The sequence below is a fragment of the Salmo trutta genome, chromosome 24, assembly GCF_901001165.1.
Source record: "Salmo trutta chromosome 24, fSalTru1.1, whole genome shotgun sequence".
Taxonomy (NCBI): Eukaryota; Metazoa; Chordata; class Actinopteri; order Salmoniformes; family Salmonidae; genus Salmo; species Salmo trutta.
Window position 1 is genome coordinate 33676589 of NC_042980.1, and position 19756 is coordinate 33696344.

Consider the following 19756-nt stretch of genomic DNA (forward strand, 5'->3'; position numbering starts at 1 on the left):
GAAATGTAATTATAGAATTATATTGCATTTTGAGATTGGCGTTTAATGAGGACCTATTCATTGTTTACGTAAGACCGTTATATAGGCTAAGCTATATCAAATGTAAAATGATGTTGAATGAGATGCAATTTATTCGATCAATGGTCTGCAATCATAACTCTATGTTGAAGACTATAAACATTTTGCAATGTAGCCCAAACCTTTTCACAAAATAACAAACGGGTCTACATTGGTCAGTAATAATGGAACAGAACTGATGCATCTGTAAACGTAATAGGCCACTAACCTTTGATGATTGTAAGTTCCTCTGCTGAAGTAGCCGAGACATTTGTTTCTTGCCGTAATGCTGACAGAAAAATGTCCTCCAGTAGGAAAGCCACATCAGCTATAGGAGCCATGTGGTGGATCATGGATGAGAGAGTCTAGTCTCCACCCCACTAGCAGACTCCTGGCTTTTTATAGGCTGTGTGTTACCTCTTTGAAAGCCTGTACCACCATCTACTGGTTATGGAACAAACCCGTAGGTCCTCCTTGAACCTCAGGTTGTTGTTCTTTAAATATTTATTTTTCTTTGCATTTTTCCATGTCTCTCATCCAACCTAGTCTCTCATTAACTATGTACAATATGTATAAATAAGCACAATGCTTTTAGCACAAACTTGAGCTCACAACCATTGGTATGTTGGTAAATTCAATCTGGATTGCCAGAGTCCACTCAGCTCAAAGCGTTCAGAGCACACACTGGATATGGAACAAAGGGGCAAAGGTACAGGACTGCAGGCAGGCTCAGAGTCAGGGCAGGCAGAAATGGTCAACACCGGGAAAACTAGAAAACAGGAACAATCGAGAGACAGGAACAGAGGGAAAACCGCTAGAAGGTTTGACAAAACAAAACGAACTGGCAACAGCCAAACAGAGAACACAGGTATAAATAAATACACAGGGGATAATGGGGAAGATGGGCGACACCTGGAAGGGGGTGGAGACAATCACAAAGACAGGTGAAACAGATCAGGGTGTGACTATTGAACTATGTTAATACTATCGAGGTAAATTACATTCTAGCAAGATTGTTGCTTGAATGCAGGGCCAGGCATACATATATTAGACAATGGAGGTACTCCAAAAACATCCTGCTCAAAATCCTGGTAGTTGTTGATTTTTGGACTATGTTGTCTGTATTTTGCTTTATTATTGACTAAAGGAAGAAAGCTACCTAAATGTGACTTTTCGGCTAGTACTGAGAACTTGTTCTCAACTTGCCTACCTGGTTAAATAAAGGTGAAATAAATAAATAAAATAAAATCTGAAGCAGGACATCGAGTTACGTTTTTAACCCATAGCCTTGTAATAGCAAAACAACAGCTGAAGGTAGGCAACTTCTTCAGCCTGACTGGCTGTCATTTCAATGCTAGCGTTAGCTGCACTAGCTCACGATTAGCATGAAGACACTGAAAAGCTCACATAAAGCAAATTTGGCCAGTGACAACCTTGTGAAACCTTTGCTAACATCAACAACATTTCAGCTTTCGAACAGATTAAACTTTAATGTGCACGTTCACTTTGTTTTTGGAATATTTACATTCCATCTAAGCGTATTAGGGTAAAATAACAACTTTAGGCATATACACAGTACTATATACTACTGCTTCAAAGGAATACGGTTCCCATTCCTTCCGCTTTATTTTCACACAATTGTGTCATTCAGAAGGGAACCATGAAGAGGAGCTTGGAGTGGTCAAAGGGGAGGCTGATAAAGCAGCAGAGAAGACCTGATTCACCAAGAATCACAGTTAATTCTGGTGATTCTCACCTGGTTGGCATGCACAACACGGCAAGGTAACTGGGTCTTAGATAGTTAAATAACAGTGTTTTGGGACAAATTAGCAAAACACTAAACTGATTATCACTACCCTTAAAAAGATTGACTGCCAACAAAAGGAAACCAAATCCATGTGGAAAAGTATTCATGAACAACTACAACCCTACTTTATTTGTTTTACTTAGTGCAAATTAACAGTAACATAACATCCATCAACAGTATAAAGTCACTTACCTTCTCCAACTTCTCTCTGAAGTCATATTCCGCAATTTCTTTCAGTTCTGGCACAGGAGGCTGTAGGCCACACACTTGCCTGTATTGCCTCTGAAAAAAATTGTACAACACTGTGTTTAGGCTATTAATGTATTGTGACACCGCCCGCCCCCCCTCATTCCAAAAATACTTTTAAATTATAGTAACTGTCATAAATTGTGGCCAAGTAACATTTTATAATATTGGACTTTAAAGACATAAATAGAAATGTTGACCAAAAACGAATATAATGGGCAGCAGGAGAACAAAGAGTGGAAAGAAATCTACGGCCTATCACATTACCTGGTTTGATTGCTCAACAGTAAGCCCAGCCACATCCACTACAATGCTGCTTACATTGTTGTGCATGCTAGCCAGAGGTACGAATCTCCTGAATGAACTGAGATACTTGATCAGTTCGGTCATCTGCTGAAGCAACATTTATCAGCCTCCCCCTAGCCCACTCAAGGCTCCTCTGCATGGTTTCCATTCTGCAAGACGACAGTTTTATGAAAATAGAGACCATGGAACTGCGATTCCTGTTCAAACAGTGCCATAGTACTAACGTTAACATTCCTGGTTTATGTCTGAAGTTGTTCATTTCTACATCATAGGCTTAGATGAAATATTAATATTTCAAATGGTATTCAAAAGTAATATATGTGCTGTTAGAAAGCTGATATGTTGTAGATATTAGCATCGTTTTTACAGGGTTGTCCTAGATCAAATGAGTAATATGTGAGCTTTGTAAATGTTTTCATGCTAATCGTGAGCTAGCACAGCTAAGGCTATGTAGTATTGAAATTATAGCTAGCCAGCCAGCCTGCCTGAAGTTTTAGACCTTCAGCTGTTGTAACGGATTGGCAGTCGTGGTGAAGGAATGAGGCACAGGAAGCAGCGAGCACAGGGTAGTGGCGTATTTAATGTACACTCACTACTGAAACAAAATATTCCCAAACACAGGGGAGAAAGTACACACGGCGTAAAATAGCGCCGACACGAACATGAACCGTCAACCTAGAAATAATCCCGCACAACACGGAAGCGGACCAGCTAACATAAATAGCCCCGCTAATTAACCACACTAAACACAGGTGCACAAAACCAAAAAAAGGGAAAACCAAAAAAGGGAATCAGTGGTAGCTAATAGGCCGGTGACGACGACCGCCGAGCGCCACCCGAGCAGGAGGGGGCGCCACCGTCGGTGGGAATCGTGACAGCTGTTGTTTTGCCTACAAATACAAAAAGATGTTTGACGTCAGTAGTCCTCGATATTAAGTCACCTTTATGTAGCTAGTCTTAAAGCATAGCCATGTCATGTTTCAGTGGCTGTAAAAGTGAACAATTTACATGTTTTTTCAAGTAGGCCTGTAAAAACTTCACAAGACGGCGCCGTTCACTGCAGCTATGGCTGGGGTTTGAGGCTAAGGAACGTTAGCAAGCTAACTGGTGTCATGACGTTGGCCTGTGAGTAAGGTTTATGACCCCCCCCCCCCATAAATACCTTTCTCCCTTCCCTCTCTCCCTTGACTCTACTGAAGGACTCTTGAATAGCCTTTGTTAAACATAGAGAGTCTGGGAACATGAAGCGGTGGGGGGAAAGGAACTATATTTCGGTAATCCAACCAGTGGAGAATATGCGTTGGTACTTAATGAATATGATGTCAGTTCGGTTGTCACCTGAGACATTCTTATTAATAATAGGATGACAAACTGTATCGTGGAAAGTCTACACATTCTAGTTATCAGATTCACATGGAATTTTTGTGCAATTTAAATGTTTAAATTTGAAACTATTTGTGAAAAGATGAAATGCAATCTTAGCTTCCAAATGAGAGAATTGGGTTTTCATAAGGTTAGAGCTCTGCTCACAGTGGCCCGCCCCTGTGAAGAGACATTGGTTATAAACTATGAAACACACCCTTCTCTCCCTCCACTATATAAGCCCTTGACAAAAATGTAACCTCTTGTTGACTGCTATTGATGTAAAATATTACTAGGTCTATAAGAGTTTATACGGAAGATAACAGCTCTATAAACACTCTTTCGTGGTGCCCCGACTTTCTAGTTAATTACATTTACATGATTAGCTTAATCAGGTAATATTAATTACAGAGAAAGGATTTTATAGAATAGCATGTCATATCAATTAATCCGGCATAGCCAAAGACACGACACTGGTAACTCATTTAGCAATCCAGCTGTTTAAATACCAGAATTCATCAAAAAATATATACTACATATACTAGCTACACATTTAAAATACTCCCTTGGCCTAATCAGACTTACAATAATAGTTACTTACACTGCTGTCTCAGTGTCTGAGCCTCCAACATAGCTGCATAGCCATAAACAGATCCGTCCTCTGTGTTAGCTAGCAGATCAACTTTATGATTAAGTAATAATAGCATTTAAAAATAATCAATCTTGTTACCAATTGATATGCTAATCCTTTGCACATGAACGCTCACTCATTCGGAAACAATTGCAATCAATATATATATTTACGCTCAGTGTGTCGTCGTGATCTTTGTTGGAAAGGTTCGTCCTGTTGGAGAGTTCCCTCTCTCTCTCTCTCTCGGTTAGAATGGATTTTTCAAAGCGACATTCATTAATGTCGTTATAGATGGATGTTTCGACGATCTTCGCGTTCAATGACACCGAATTTCTAGCTGCAGACTAGTAATTAATATCAAAGACTTGTTATTATTCTGTCGGTATCAATAGTCTAAAAGTTTAACCTGTCTGGGATATGTGGGACGATTTCGTCCCACCTACGTAACAGCTACTGATATTCCAGTGGCGCGATTTTTGAATCGTTAGAAATACTATTACTTCAATTTCTCAAACATATGACTATTTTACAGCTATTTAAAGACAAGAATCTCGTTAATCTAACCCCACTGTCCGATTTCAAAAAGGCTTTACAACGAAAGCAAAACATTAGATTATGTCAGCAGAGTGCCCAGCCAGAAAAAATCAGACAGCCATTTTTCAAGCTAGCATATCATGTCACATAAACCCAAACCACAGCTAAATGCAGCACTAACCTTTGATGATCTTCATCAGATGACACACCTAGGACATTGTGTTATACAATACATGCATGTCTGTTCAATCAAGTTCATATTTATATCAAAAAACAGCTTTTTGCAATAGCATGTGACGTTCAGAAAACGCATAACCCCCGGCAAACTTCCGTTGAATTTACTAACAGTTTGCTAAATTACTCACGATAAACGTTCACAAAAAGCATAACAATTATTTTAAGAATTATAGATACATTACTCCTCTATGCACTCGATATGTCCGATTTTAAAATAGCTTTTCGGATGAAGCACATTTTGCAATAATCTAAGTACATAGCCCGGCATTACAGGGCTAGCTATTTAGATACCCACCCAGGTCAGCATCCACCAAAATCACATTTCCTATAAGAAAAATGTTCTTACCTTGCTTGTTCTTCATCAGAATACACTGCCAGGACTTCTACTTCAATAACAAATGTTGGTTTGGTCCCAAATAATCCATCGTTATATCCAAACAGCGACGTTTTGTTCGTGAGTTCTAGAATGCTTCTTCCCGGTTTTGCGCATGGCGCATTGGCGTGTCAAAAATGTCTAAATATTCCATTACCGTACTTCGAAGCATGTCAACCGCTGTTTAAAACCAATTTTTATGCCATTTATGTCGTAGAGAAGTGATAATATTCCGACCGGGAGTATGCATTGAGCCTAAACAGCCGAATAAAATTTCTCCTCAGAAGCGACTCATGCACGCGCATCATTCAAAGGTCCTCGGAGCATCCACTTACAAAAGGCGATAATATGTTTCAACCTGAGGCTCCCTCGTAAACCTTCAGTTATTTCGCGGGCTCTGAGAGCCTATTGGAGCCCTGGGAATTGTCACGTTACAGCTAAGATCCTTACTTTTCAATAAAAAGATGCAAGACGCACGACTCCTTGTCAGACAGGGTACTTCCTGCTTGAAACCTTGTCAGGTTTTTGCCTGCCATAGGAGTTCTGTTATACTCACAGACACCATTCAAACAGTTTTAGAAAATTCAGAGTGTTTTCTATCCAAACCTGAACAATAATATGCATATTCTAGCTTCTGAGTTGGTGTAGGAGGCAGTTAAAAATGGGAACATATTTTTCCAAAATTCTCAATACTGCCCCCTAGCCCAGACAGGTTAACCACGTGGTATGGTTAAAGTTCAGTAGAGGAATGCATGGTCAAACCCTGGCTCTCTCTTCTGAGGTAAGCTGGTCTCAAGAAAGTAATTCTGGGTGGGGGTTTTATACTGTACATAGAAAAGGCTGACACATGATGCCTTGTCCTGTCTGTGTCCCTGGGGGCATGCCGATGACTGAGTAAAGCTTTGTACAGAAATACAATTCTCTCACATTAACATCAGTACATAGCATCTCAACATATTCCAAATAGCTTTAATCTTATTAAATCATTTTATACAACCATTAGATGTAAGTCTCATCGCTGAGGCTAGTATATAAACCTTAGTATGGTAATATGGAAATATTGTCTCTATGAGTTTCATAAAATTGTACCAAGCGGACCAGTTCGTAGCTGGATTCTTCACCGATCTTTTATACCTTCTCCAGATCATCAATGTCGTTCGGTTCCCCAATTCTGTGAGTTGGAAGAATTCCTTTGTCTCTCTATGAAACCATTCTGTCTCAAAGCTGTGGCAGGACATTCCCTTTGGAATTTACAACCGCCTTCTGACCACAGCAGCCTGGGCAGGGGGAAGTAGGTAGGGGGATGGTGCATAGAAAAGGCCTGGTGCAGAGGGGGGCGGGGGGTTAACCTGTCTGGGCGAGGTGGGACGTTTGCGAAATACAAATACCTCATAAATGCTATAACTTCAATTTCTCAAGCATATGATTATTTTACACCATTTTATAGATACACCTCTCCTGAATCGAACCACGTTGTCCGATTTCAAAAAGGCTTTACAGCAAAAGCGAAACATTACATTATGTTAGGAGAGTACCCTGCCAAAAATAATCACACAGCCATTTTCAAAGCAACTAGCATGCATCACAAATACCCAAAACACAGCTAAATGCAGCACTAACCTTTGACGATCTTCATCAGATGACACTCCTAGGATATCATTTTACACAATATATGCATTTTTTGTTCGATAAAGTTCATATTTATATATAAAAACAGCATTTTACATCGGCGCGTGACGTTCAGAAAATATTTTCCCTCAGACTGCCGGTGGATCAGCGCCACAACTTACAAAAATACTTGCCATAAACATTGATACAAAATTAAACTGTCATTCAAAGAATTATAGATGAACATCTTCTTTATGCAAACGCTATGAAAGATTTCAAAAAAGCTTCACAAGGAAAGCACTCTTTGCAATAATCTGAGTACTGAGCTCAGAAAAATACACTAGGCTATACAGATAGCCGCCATCTTGGGGACATCTAAAATCATACATTGCATTAGAAATATTCCCTTACCTTTGATCATCTTCATAAAAGGCACTTCCAGGTATCCCAGGTCCACAACACATGTTGTTTTGTTCGATAAAGTCCATAATTTATGTCCAAATAACTCCTTGTTGTTCGTGCGTCCAGTAAGCTACTCCAAGTGTAGAAAGCGCGCGGACGATGTCGCCACGAAAAGTAAAAAAATGTTGTATTTACGTTTGTTCAAACATGTCAAACGTTGTAAAACATCAATCTTTAGGGCCATCAGAACGTGAAGATTCAATAATATTTCAACCGGACGGTTCCTGTGTCTTGAAAAAGCTTTTGGAACGGGAGGGATCCATGCTCATGAACGCGCTCCAAGAAGTGATGTCACCCCCTTCCTCAACAACTTTCCCTCCTTGTCATTCGGGCTCTGTTCATCGTAGAAGCTTCAAACAACTTTTTAAAGACTGTGGACATCTAGTGGAAGCCGTAGGAAGTGCACAATTATTACTACGTCACTGTGTTTTCAATAGGAAACGACTTGGAGAGAGCCCATGCATCCAGATTTCCACTTCCTAGTAGGATTTCTCTCAGGTTATTGCTTGCCATATGAGTTCTGTTATACTCACAGACACCATTCAAACGGTTTTAGAAACTTCAGAGTGTTTTCTATCCAAATCCACTAATACTATGCATATCCTAGCTTCTGAGTTTGAGTAGGAGGCAGTTTAATATGGGCACATACAGTGGGGGAAAAAAGTATTTGATCCCCTGCTGATTTTGTACATTTGCCAACTTACAAAGAAATGATCAGTCTATATTTTTAATAGTAGGTTCATTTGAACAGTGAGAGACAGAATAACAACAAAAAAATGCAGAAAAACGCATGTCAAAAATGTTATGAAATGATTTGCATTTTAATGAGGGAAATAAGTATTTGACCCTCTCTCAATCAAAAAGATTTCTGGCTACCAGGTGTCTTTTATACAGGTAACCAATATTATAATAATGATGTTACCTATCAATGACTAATCTTCATGTGAATTTACCTACCTCATATAGACCTTACTTTGTGGATGTTAACCTGTTTGATCTAGGGGGCAGTATTGAGAATTTTGGAAAAAAATATGTGCCCATTTTTAACTACCTCCTACACCAACTCAGAAGCTAGAATATGCATATTATTGTTCAGGTTTGGATAGAAAACACTCTGAATTTTCTAAAACAGTTTGAATGGTGTCTGTAAGTATAACAAAACTCATATTGCAGGCAAAAACCTGTGTAAAATAGATTTAAAAAAAAGTGAATTTTGTGACTGTACTATTTAGTGTCATTGTTTTATAGATACCATAGTGAGAAAGGATTCAGTTCGCAACTCCTACGGATTCCACTAGATGTCAACGATCTTTATAAAGTTGTTTGAAGCATCTGTGATGAATACAGACCGAATTAGAATGCTTGTAAGTTGACACGTCATCACTTCATTTTTTGCGCCTGCGCATAAATCTGAGAAGTGTCTTTGTCATAATCGTTTATTCTAGACACTTGATAGGTTGTGTGAAAATATTATTGATGTTTACTGATGTTTCACGTTAAAAATGGACCAAAAGATTAATGCTAAACAACGTTTGACATGTTTGAACAAACGTAAATAGATTATTTACTAGGTTTTTTTTAGCTTTTCGGCGTGACTTTACACAACCCACCACGTTTTGTGGGAGCCTACTGAACGCTAACTATTTGGTGTTATTTGGACATAAATTATGAACTTTGTCAAAAGAAACCACATTTGTTCTGGACCTGGGATCCCTGGCAGTGCCTTCTGATGGAGATAATCAAAGGTAAGGGGATATTTACAATGTTATTATCGATATTAGAAGATGCTAACTGTATAGCTTAGCTTATAGCTTAGCTTATTGTTAATAGCATAGTACCACGTTTATTGCAAAATGTGATTTCCCAGTAAAGTTATTTTGAGATCTGGCCATTCGGTAGCAATTACGAGATGATAATATATTATTCTTTGAATGACAATATTATAATTTACCAATGTTTTCGAATAGTAATTCCGTGATTTGTAATGCTGGATTCACTGGGAGCATTCGAGCCGAAACCCTACTCTCTCCTCTGGCCAATGGTGATCCTAACTGACCTAAGACAGGGAAATGTTTACTAGGATTAAATGTCAGGAATTTTGAAAAACTGAGTTTAAATGTACTTTGCTAAGGTGTATGTAAACTTCCGACTTCAACTGTATATAGAGTGACTTAACAAAGTGTTAGGCCACCACGACCTGCCAGGTCAGCTTCAATGCTTATTCGCATCGATTCTAAGAGTGGACTTAGTTCTCAGAGTAACAACATATTAATCAATTTAGGAACTTGGCCGGAGGCCTAGCTACTAGCATTCAGTCTAGAATCTGGTGAAGAAGGCTTGTAAACAGTTACTTATTTGAGAGAAATAGCTTCAATGTCCGTTATCTGATATCTCTTTGTCTTGATAGTTCTTTTTACAGTTTTTTGTTTTCATCAATCTCTCTGTATCACACCTCTGTCACTGGTTACACATCCCAAAGGGAAACTCCCCATCTCCGGGGAACAGAGTAATGTGAGGGACTCATGTTTTTACTGTGAATGCACTGTACTGTTGAATTCTATGTGTTTTTTGTATTTACTGCTGGCCTTCTGGCCAGGTCTCCCTTTTCTGGCACCAACGGAACTTCCTGGTTAAATAAAGGTTAAATAAAAAATGTAAAAAAGTTGGAGAATGTGCCTGTTCTTTGCAAATGGCTGTAGCGTTGGAGAATGTGCAGACTGTAATTCTTCCCCCACACAGTGCATGTCTGCGATTCTTCTGGCATATGTTCTCAGCCTGTCCGGTGATTTCTTTAAAATAGCACAATAATCATACCTCATGAATAGACGATACCTCAAACAAGATATAAATAATGTGTGTTCCTTACATCATGTTACTTCACCCTTATCCGCCTTCCTGGTTTGGAGTGTTAGAACCCAGACGTCCCAGGTTCATCTTCCTCAACCTTGTCATCAGACATTATAACAGTATTATTACATAGCAAAAAGTGGCTAATGAGAGAGGTTAATCACACAACAATGGTGGACTTTAACATAGTCACATACCTGTTGTGGTGCCTGGAACTGGTGTTCGGCTATGATTGGACTCCTGGAATATCGTCAAGAACAAAATATAATCTGAATTTGATCCAAATAAATATATGATCATCAAATGAATTTTAATTTTTTTTCATAATGGAAAATTCTGTTCATAACATTACAGTAGTTGATATTACCAAGGAAACTGTCCGTATTTGCACCGGTACCATATGAGTGCAGCCGCAGCAACAATCAGACAGAGAATAACAATGATAGAACCCAACAGACAGCAGAGGTCTCTCTGAAGAGAGAGATACAATTAATATAAGAAACAGTCTTCATTTACAATGACATGTAATCTTGTTGCCCTAGCAAACATAATGGCTCTGATGCAAACACTTTCCTGCAGAAAGCAAAGAGAGAATACTACAGTCATGGCCAAAGGTTTTGAGAATGTCACAAATATAAATTTTCACAAAGTCTGCTGCCTCAGTTTGTATGATGGCAATTTGCATATACTCCTGAATGTTATGAAGAGTGATCAGATGAATTGCGAAGTCCCTCTTTGCCATGCAAATGAACTGAATCCCCCCAAAAACATTTCCACTGCATTTCAGCCCTGCCACAAAAGGACCAGCTGACATCATGTCAGTGATTATGTCGTTAACACAGGTGCGAGTGTTGACGAGGACTAGGCTGGAGATCACCCTGTCATGCTGATTGAGTTCGAATAAGAGACTGGAAGCTTCAAAAGGAGGGTGGTGCTTGGAATCATTGTTCTTCCTCTGTCAGTCATGGTTACCTGCAAGGAAACACGTGCCGTCATCATTGCCTTGCACAAAAAGGGCTTCACAGGCAAGGATATTGCTGCCAGTAAGATTGCACCTAAATCAACCATTTATCGGATTATCAAGAACTTCAAGGAGAGCGGTTCAATTGTTGTGAAGAAGGCTTCAGGGTGCCCAAGAAAGTCCAGCAAGCGCCAGGACCGTCTCCTAAAGTTGATTCAGCTGCGGGATAGGGGCACCACCAGTACAGAGCTTGCTCAGATATGGCAGCAGGCAGGTATGAGTGCATCTGCACGCACAGTGAGGCGAAGACTTTTGGAGGATGTCCTGGTGTCAAGAAGGGCAGAAAAGAAGCCACTTCTCTCCAGTAAAAACATCAGGGACAGACTGATATTCTGCAAAAGGTATAGGGATTGGACTGCTGAGGACTGGGGTAAAGTCATTTTCTCTGATGAATCCCCTTTCCGATTGTTTGGGGCAAAAAAGCTTGTCCGGAGAAGATGAGGTGAGCGCTACCATCAGTCCTGTGTCATGCCAACAGTAAAGCATTCTGAGACCATTCATGTGTGGGGTTACTTCTCAGCCAAGGGAGTGGGCTCACTCACAATTTTGCCTAAGAACACAGCCATGAATAAAGAATGGTATCAACACATCCTCCGAGAGCAACTTCTCCCAACCATCCAGGAACAGTTTGGTGATGAACAATGCCTTTTCCAGCATGATGGAGCACCTTGCCATAAGGCAAACGTGATAACTAAGTGGTTCTGGGAACAAAACATTGATATTTTGAGTCCATGGCCAGGAAACTCCCCAGACCTTAATCCCATTGAGAACATGTGGTCAATCCTCAAGAGGCGGTTGGACAAACAAAAACCCACACATTCTGACAAACTCCAAACATTGATTATGCAAGAATGGGCTGCCATCAGTCATGATGTGGCCCAGATGTTAATTGACAGCATGCCAGGGCGGATTGCAGAGGTCTTGAAAAAGAAGGGTCAACACTGCAAATATTGACTCTTTGCATCAACTTCATGTAACTGTCAATAAAAGCATTTGACACTTATGAAATGCTTGTAATTATACTTCAGTATTCCATAGTAACATCTGACAAAAATATCTAGACACTGAAGCAGCCAACTTTGTGGATGTTAATATTTGTGTCAATCTCAAAACTTTTGGCCACGACTTTAAGTTAAACGACATGTACATATGCAGTAAGACATAAGTGTGTATCATGACCATCTTAGTTAGTGATTATACAGTAACTTCCTATAGAAAGGGTAATGAGGCCATAAGTCTGATATTAACACATGCAGTGAAAGATAAGTGAGCATCTTGCTCAACTTTGTTATCCATGCTACATCACATTTCTCAACCTCATATTTGTGTTTTATGTGTATACCAGGAATGCCTGTATTGTTATCAGACAAATTCCCCTATGGGACAATAAACTATTCAATAAATCAGGCAATCAATCAATTATAAGCAACTACTATGAATACTGTTTGTGTGTGTGTGTGTGTGTGTGTGTGTGTGTGTGTGTGTGTGTGTGTGTGTGTGTGTGTGTGTGTGTGTGTGTGTGTGTGCGTGTGTGTGTGTGTGTGTGTGTCTCTCAGGTGCATCTCACCAGAGGATGTGTGTACATAGAGGGAGCCAGTTGCTCGTCCGTAGGGGTTGGAGGCCTCACAGACATAGAGACCATTCAGCTCAGAGCTGAGACTGAGGAAGTGCAGTATGTCTCCCTCTGCTTTCACTGAAGACCCAGGCCATGGCTGGACCACTCTGAGGGGGAGAGAGAGAGAGGAGGAGATGGGCTGAGTGTATGTGTGTGCGCATGTGTATGTGTGTGTTAAAGACAAAGGCATAATTTGACTGCCAGCATAATTCAACAACTGTCCTTTAGCTAATTTAGATCTCATGTCTTAACAAGTGCAGATAACATTTAAACTGTATTGAATTAGTTTACATAGGAGTGAGTACCTGCTCCAGGTGTAGTTGGGATGTGGGTTGTCGTCTGCTACACATAGTAAGACTGTGGCGTTAGAGGCCTCACTAAGGGTGATGTTCACTGACTGAGGTGGATCTATATATATATGAGAGAGAGAGAGAGAGAGAGAGAGAAAAATGGTTACAGTTACTGCAGATATAGAATGTAAATAGACCTACACACTCATACCAAGACAGACCAATAACAATGACACTACAGGCTCTGAGCAGTGGGCAGGAAAGAAACTTTAATCCACAGATGAGGAAACACTAAGAAATATTTGTTTGTGAACCTGGTCTTCCTTCATTTCAGTTTGATAGATTACTTACAGTAGAGGAGCAGTCCAATGAAAGCGTGTAAAGGTCCATACCACTTGTGTGCCTCAGTGGATGTCTATAGTGTAGGACAGTGGTAGTATAATATATTTACAGTGGATGTCTATGGCCTAGGACAGTGGTAGTAGAATATACTCACAGTGGATGTCTATAGTGAAGGACATTGGTAGTAGAATATATTTACAGTGGATGTCTATGGCCTAGGACAGTGGTAGTAGAATATACTCACAGTGGATGTCTATAGTGTAGGACAGTGGTAGTAGAATATATTTACAGTGGATATTTATGCTGTAGTTGTAGGTCTTCTCTGTTACCAGGGCAGACTGGTGGACCACACACTGGACCTGCTGCTGATTGGCTGCCTTGGTTGGTACCCCGAGCAGGTGGCTGAGTACTGTGGTGGTGCCGTTGGCGTGCTGGGTAGAGTTGGTCACCGTCCTCAACAAACTGCCAAATGCACCCGTCTTCCACATCACATCCGCCTGTGGCTTGGCACCAGCAGCCACACAGGTTGCCAAGACAACCTCATTCTGCCCAATGACAGGAGTAACATCAACTGTCACATTCACCACTGGAGGGACTATGACCAGAACACAAACAAACAGAGAATAGAAAACATGAATAAGTCAGTCATTGTAAATGTGGAACCATACATGAAAAAAACTACCAAAATACACACTGCCCATCATGTGAAACTTATCCAAATGCTCATTTCACATGACCAACAAACTTTAAATAAACCCTATCATGTTCTCTATCTGGCCAATTGCAATATGCATCATTAGTAGCTACACATTTACTGTATTGGAGGTTTGGTCAAATCCAGTTAACAGGTTTTAGCTCACCCTGATGAGAGGTACCTGCACCTGAGGTATTAAGTTTCACACACATCACTAAAGCTGGTTTTCCATTTTCACCAGTTCCACTGAGAAGCATTCACAGCCCAGTGATTATGCCGTTAAGGGATGCTGTATATAGTGGTGTATATATTCCAGCATCTGTTCCACCATTAGGTAAACTATTAATGCCTGTACTCTCCTGGTTACAGCTTGAGTAAGAGGATACACTTTTAGAAATTAAGGCACTAAATACACCAGAAATAAACAGTGCCTTCAGAAAGTGTTAACAAATACATTTCCTGAGCTTTCTTAAATCTCCCAGATATATTCTTTGACTGTCTTTTTTGCCATTAATGAATGTTTTATTCAATGTGTTTCTATGGGCTATAGTAGTAAAGGCACAGATCATATGAAAAATATTGCCATATACTGTACTTACAGTTTAAAACATGTTATGAAATTCATCAGATTACTGGAACTCCTGATGTTAAAGTTAAAAAAAAGATGTATAATAATAATAATACAATGAAAGTCTTGTAAAAATTCAGAACAGTTCCATGTCCTTTCTTGCCTTCCAAATAGTCCTTATTGCCTTCCAAGGAATCATCAAAGAACCCTTTCTTCCAAAAACTGTTCTTAAGATAAAAAAAGGTTAAATGTAGAATCCTATCCCTCTGAAAAGAACCCCTTTGGAACTATTTGTTTTAAGTGTAGGGAAGATGGATTTTCCATGGCAAGATAAAACCTGTAGATGAGGTCTCTGACTCATGCGTCACTTGAATAATGAACCTACCTCTTTAGAATGAAATGGCTGCCATTTTTGTATTTATTTATGTAAAAAGTATACTCAGTAATAACAGACTTTATATGGGCAAATACAATTTGTAGGATAAAAAGGAAAGTTTTAAATCTTCCTAAGTCTGAGGGTTGTTTTATCAGCTTGCTACCCAAGGCTTTTACGTGCGACATATAAATGTACTAAAGAGGAGCAATGGGTTGGCTACATATTGAAGATGCACATGTTCATCCCCAGAATATTTTTATGTGTCTATTTCCAAAGGCAAAAGCTAAGAACATTAACATCTTCATAGTTAAGAATATGAAAAAATTTAACATTTTACAAGAACCCATATCACTCCTTATGGAACAATGCTGGATAGCTTTTCAGAATTCATCGATAAATTGCCCCACATGGAAAACTAAAGGCATAGAAACCAATAATGACTTGGTAATAGGAAATTTCTATGACAGCTTAAAAAAGCAATTTTGAGTTGACCAATGTAGATATTTAAAAATAAATGCAACTTAAAAGTTCTATTTCCCAACATTTCAATTAGAAATCTTTTGGACATCAGAGCTCTTTTGAGGGAATCCTATGAGTCAGAAAAGGATGTTCATATGATTGGTAAGCTTTACTGTCGCGTCCTGACCATAGAAAGCTGCTATTTTCTATGGTAGAGTAGGTCAGGGCATGACAGGGGTTTTTTCTAGCTTAGATTTTCTGTTGTTATGTTCTAGTTTTGTATTTCTATGTTTGGTTTTGTTTGGGATGATCTCCAATTAGAGGCAGCTGGTCATCGTTGTCTCTAATTGGAGATCATACTTAAGTAGGTGTTTTTCCCACCTGGGTTTGTGAGAGATTGATTTTGAGTAAGTGTATGTTAACTCTTCGTCACGGTTTGTTGTTTTTGTTCATTCAGTTTATTTTGTATGTATTGCATAGTTTCACAGTTCAATAAAATATGTGGAACGATAATCACGCTGCACTTTGGTCCGCTTCATCCTACGACAACCGTCACATTTACAAAACCTTGCAGAGAGCCTTTTCAGCAGACAATATTCACTTTTGGAAGATTTAAAATAACTGATATTAGCACAAGATGGAGGGAATGTTGGAACATAACTAACAAGATAACAGTTAACAAAAATGTACGCTTAATCCAGTATAAATTAATTTATAGAATTTAAATACAGGTCACAAAATTCACAAATTCTACCGCACAACGGCAGTCATGTCTGAAGTGTAAAACTACTAATGACTCAATAATTCATGCTTTCTGGGAATGTTACAAAATTCAAAAGTAATGGGCGGAGTTGGAAAGATGCAGAGGTACTGTATTGTAAATGTACTATTAATTTGTCGGTCTGTATATTTCAAGACATAACATACAGTTGAAGTCGGATGTTAACATACACCATAGCCAAATATTTTTAAACTCAGTTTATCACAATTCCTGACATTTAATTCTAGTAAAAATTCACTGTCTTAGGTCAGCTAGGATCACCACTTTATTTTAAGCATGTGAAATGTCAGAATAATAGTAGAGAGAATAACTTATTTCAGTTTTTATTTCTTTCATCACATTCCCAGTGGGTCAGAAGTTTACATAATCTCAATTAGTATTTGGTAGCATTGCCTTTAAATTGTTTCACTTGGGTCAAACGCGTCGGGTAGCCTTCCACAAGCATCCCACAATAAGTTGTTTGAATTTTGGCACATTCCTCCTGACAGAGCTGGTGTAACTGAGTCAGGTTTGTATGTGTCACGTTTGTCATATGATGAAGGAGACCAAGGAGCAGCGTGTGTATCATTCCACATTTTATTATAACTGTGAAACTATGCAAGACATACAAATAAACGACTAAACAAAATAACAAACCGTGATGAAGAGGTGAAACATACACTACCTCAAAATAATCTCCCATAAAACCTAGTGGGAAAAACAACAACTTAAATATGATCCCCAATTAGAGACAACGATGACCAGCTGCCTCTAATTGGAGATCATCCCAACAAAAAATAAACATAGAAAAAGAGAAACTAGAACCACACAACATAGAACATTTAAACTAGACAAAACCCCGTCATACCCTGACCTACTCTACCATAAAAAATAAAAGCTTTCTATGGTCAGGACGTGACAGAACCCCCCCAAAGGTGCGGACTCCGAATGCAAAACCTGAAACAACAAAAAAAAAACAGGGAGTGTTAGGGTGGGTGTATAATGTTGGTGGCGGCTCTGGTGCAGGACGAAGAACCTTCTCATCCCGCGGATCCTCCTGCATCGGAGGCGGTTCTGGTACGGGACAAAGAACCCTCTCATCCTGCTTATCCGCCAGCATAGGAGGCGGCTCCGGTTCGGGGCGTAGCCCCCACTCCGCCAGCTGATCCCTCTGCTTTTGTGTCACCGGACCGGAGACTCCGGACTGCGGACCGTCGCTGGAGGCTCCGGACTGCGGGCCGTCGCTGGAGGCTCCGGACTGCGGGCCGTCGCTGGAGGCTCCGGACTGCGGGCCGTCGCTGGAGGCTCCGGACTGGGGGCCGTCTCAGGAGGCTCCGGACTGGGGGCCGTCTCAGGAGGCTCCGGACTGGGGGCCTTCGCTGGAGGCTCCGGACTGGGGGCCGTCGCTGGAGGATCCGGACTGGGGGCCGTCGCTGGAGGCTCCGGACTGGGGGCCTTAGCTGGAGGCTCCGGACTGCGGGCCGCCTCAGGAGGCTCCGGACTGCGGGCCGCCTCAGGAGGCTCCGGACTGCGGGCCGCCTCAGGAGGCTCCGGACTGCGGGCCGCCTCAGGAGGCTCCGGACTGCGGGCTGTCGCTGGAGGCTCCGGACTGCGGGCCGTCGCTGGAGGCTCCGGACTGCGGGCCGTCGCTGGAGGCTCCGGACTGCGGGCCGTCGCTGGAGGCTCCGGACTGCGCTGGAGATACAGTGCACAGTGTCATGACTGTCCTGATCAGGTCAGGGTACAGGAGACCACCACCCTACAGATTATCTCCCAAACCCCCAACAGAGGAGGAGAGATCTAGGGGTCTGAAGATGTGGGGGTTTTATGACACCTCATGCCCATAATACAGAGAAATTCCTTTGTCCTAACAATGGAGAACTGGCCTCAGAACCTTAACCATGCAATAAAGGGACTTTGGAACAATGGTTTCCGTCAGCCACAATGGTGGTTATGACGAAAAGTGGAATATTAAAATGTATGTAACTTTTGTATTTGTTTTTAAAGGTTAAGAGATGACGTTATTATGAAAACATTGTACCTTTAAGAGTTTTCCCAGTATATGCCTGATGTTTATACATTGTACGCTGTTTGGAAAATATCCAAATCAAACAGAATGTTTTGATAAAGATGAAATGTGAAGTTAGTGTCTAAAATCGGATTTTTAGCCAAATCTAAGCCTTGCCCCCTTTGACTGGTCCGCCCAGAGAATCGCCCTAAAGGCTGTTACACCCACTTCTGACCCGAGGGTATAAGACAGGAGAGTGAAGAATTAACATAGAAGACTATTGACCCCAAGCTGCAGCCAAGGTCTAACAAAGTCGACGAACCCCAAAACGAAACACAAGGTTGAAGACAAAGAAATATTTTTCTACACGAGCTACGGACGAGTAGCTGTGTCTAAGCGGGTGAATTCAAGCCGAACCACCCAGCCTCCACTCTCCATTGAATCGTGGTATCGACACCATTCGAGCCGAAGCTGTGAGCTCTGAGCTACAGAGCTGTCTGTCCTCAGAAGACCCCTTTCCGATCAAGGGTGAGGATCAGACCACTTAGCCAAGAAGGACACTGACATCGTGAGGACAACCAGAGAGTTGCGCCGGAGAACTGCGTCATTTAGAAGCCTAAACGACCCACGCGGAGCTTCCCACCTGAGAACTCCAACACGTAATTACATCATTATATTCTGACCCATAAGAGAAGCAGTTTGGGGCAAGGCTAGTTAAATAAGCATGGCTGACAAATGAACCCAAATGTATATTTCTCTCGTGTACTTCCTTTCTTTCTCTCTCTTTAAAATCCCCATTTTGGGTAACAAGCGCCATAGTGTGTTGGCCCGTTATACTAAGTCCTAATCAATAGCTAGACTGTGTTTTGTGTATGTGCATTTTTATCATCATTTTAGCTTGCTAGTAAATAAATAATCAACTAAGATTGGTGTGGTAAATTCAGTGGTAAAGCCCGGGTCCGTGCAGATTCCCGGATTATACGACTTTCAGATTATGAGACTGTAGAGGAAATTCATTAATTTAGCGACTGTTGTAATCGATATTCTGATATCCTTTGAGTTAATTTGGGAAATAGAAACTCAATCAAAACAATGTTCCCATGGTGCCCCAGGTTAATGAGTTAATAATTGCTTGATTCATTGCTTAATTCAT

General features: G+C 40.6%; 1 protein-coding gene and 1 long non-coding RNA gene across 7 annotated transcripts in view; both read right to left on the minus strand.

Annotated features, from left to right (window-relative positions):
• Positions 1-808, minus strand: part of LOC115161157 (nectin-3-like) — a 47260-nt gene extending 46452 nt beyond the window's left edge. For 5 of the 6 annotated variants that reach the window (XR_003869190.1, XR_003869191.1, XM_029711930.1 and 2 more), the window contains exon 1: positions 287-806. The gene's annotated coding sequence lies outside the window, so the exon portion shown is untranslated. Of the gene's footprint in view, positions 1-286 lie in introns of all 6 variants that reach the window. The other variant, XR_003869192.1, reaches the window with a different exon arrangement.
• Positions 809-2007: 1199 nt separating this feature from the next.
• Positions 2008-2970, minus strand: LOC115161177 (uncharacterized). Its single transcript, XR_003869200.1, has 2 exons — positions 2378-2970; positions 2008-2146 (listed from the first exon to the last, which is right to left on the minus strand). It is a non-coding gene; the product is annotated as an uncharacterized LOC115161177 (long non-coding RNA).
• Positions 2971-19756: the final 16786 nt, after the last annotated feature.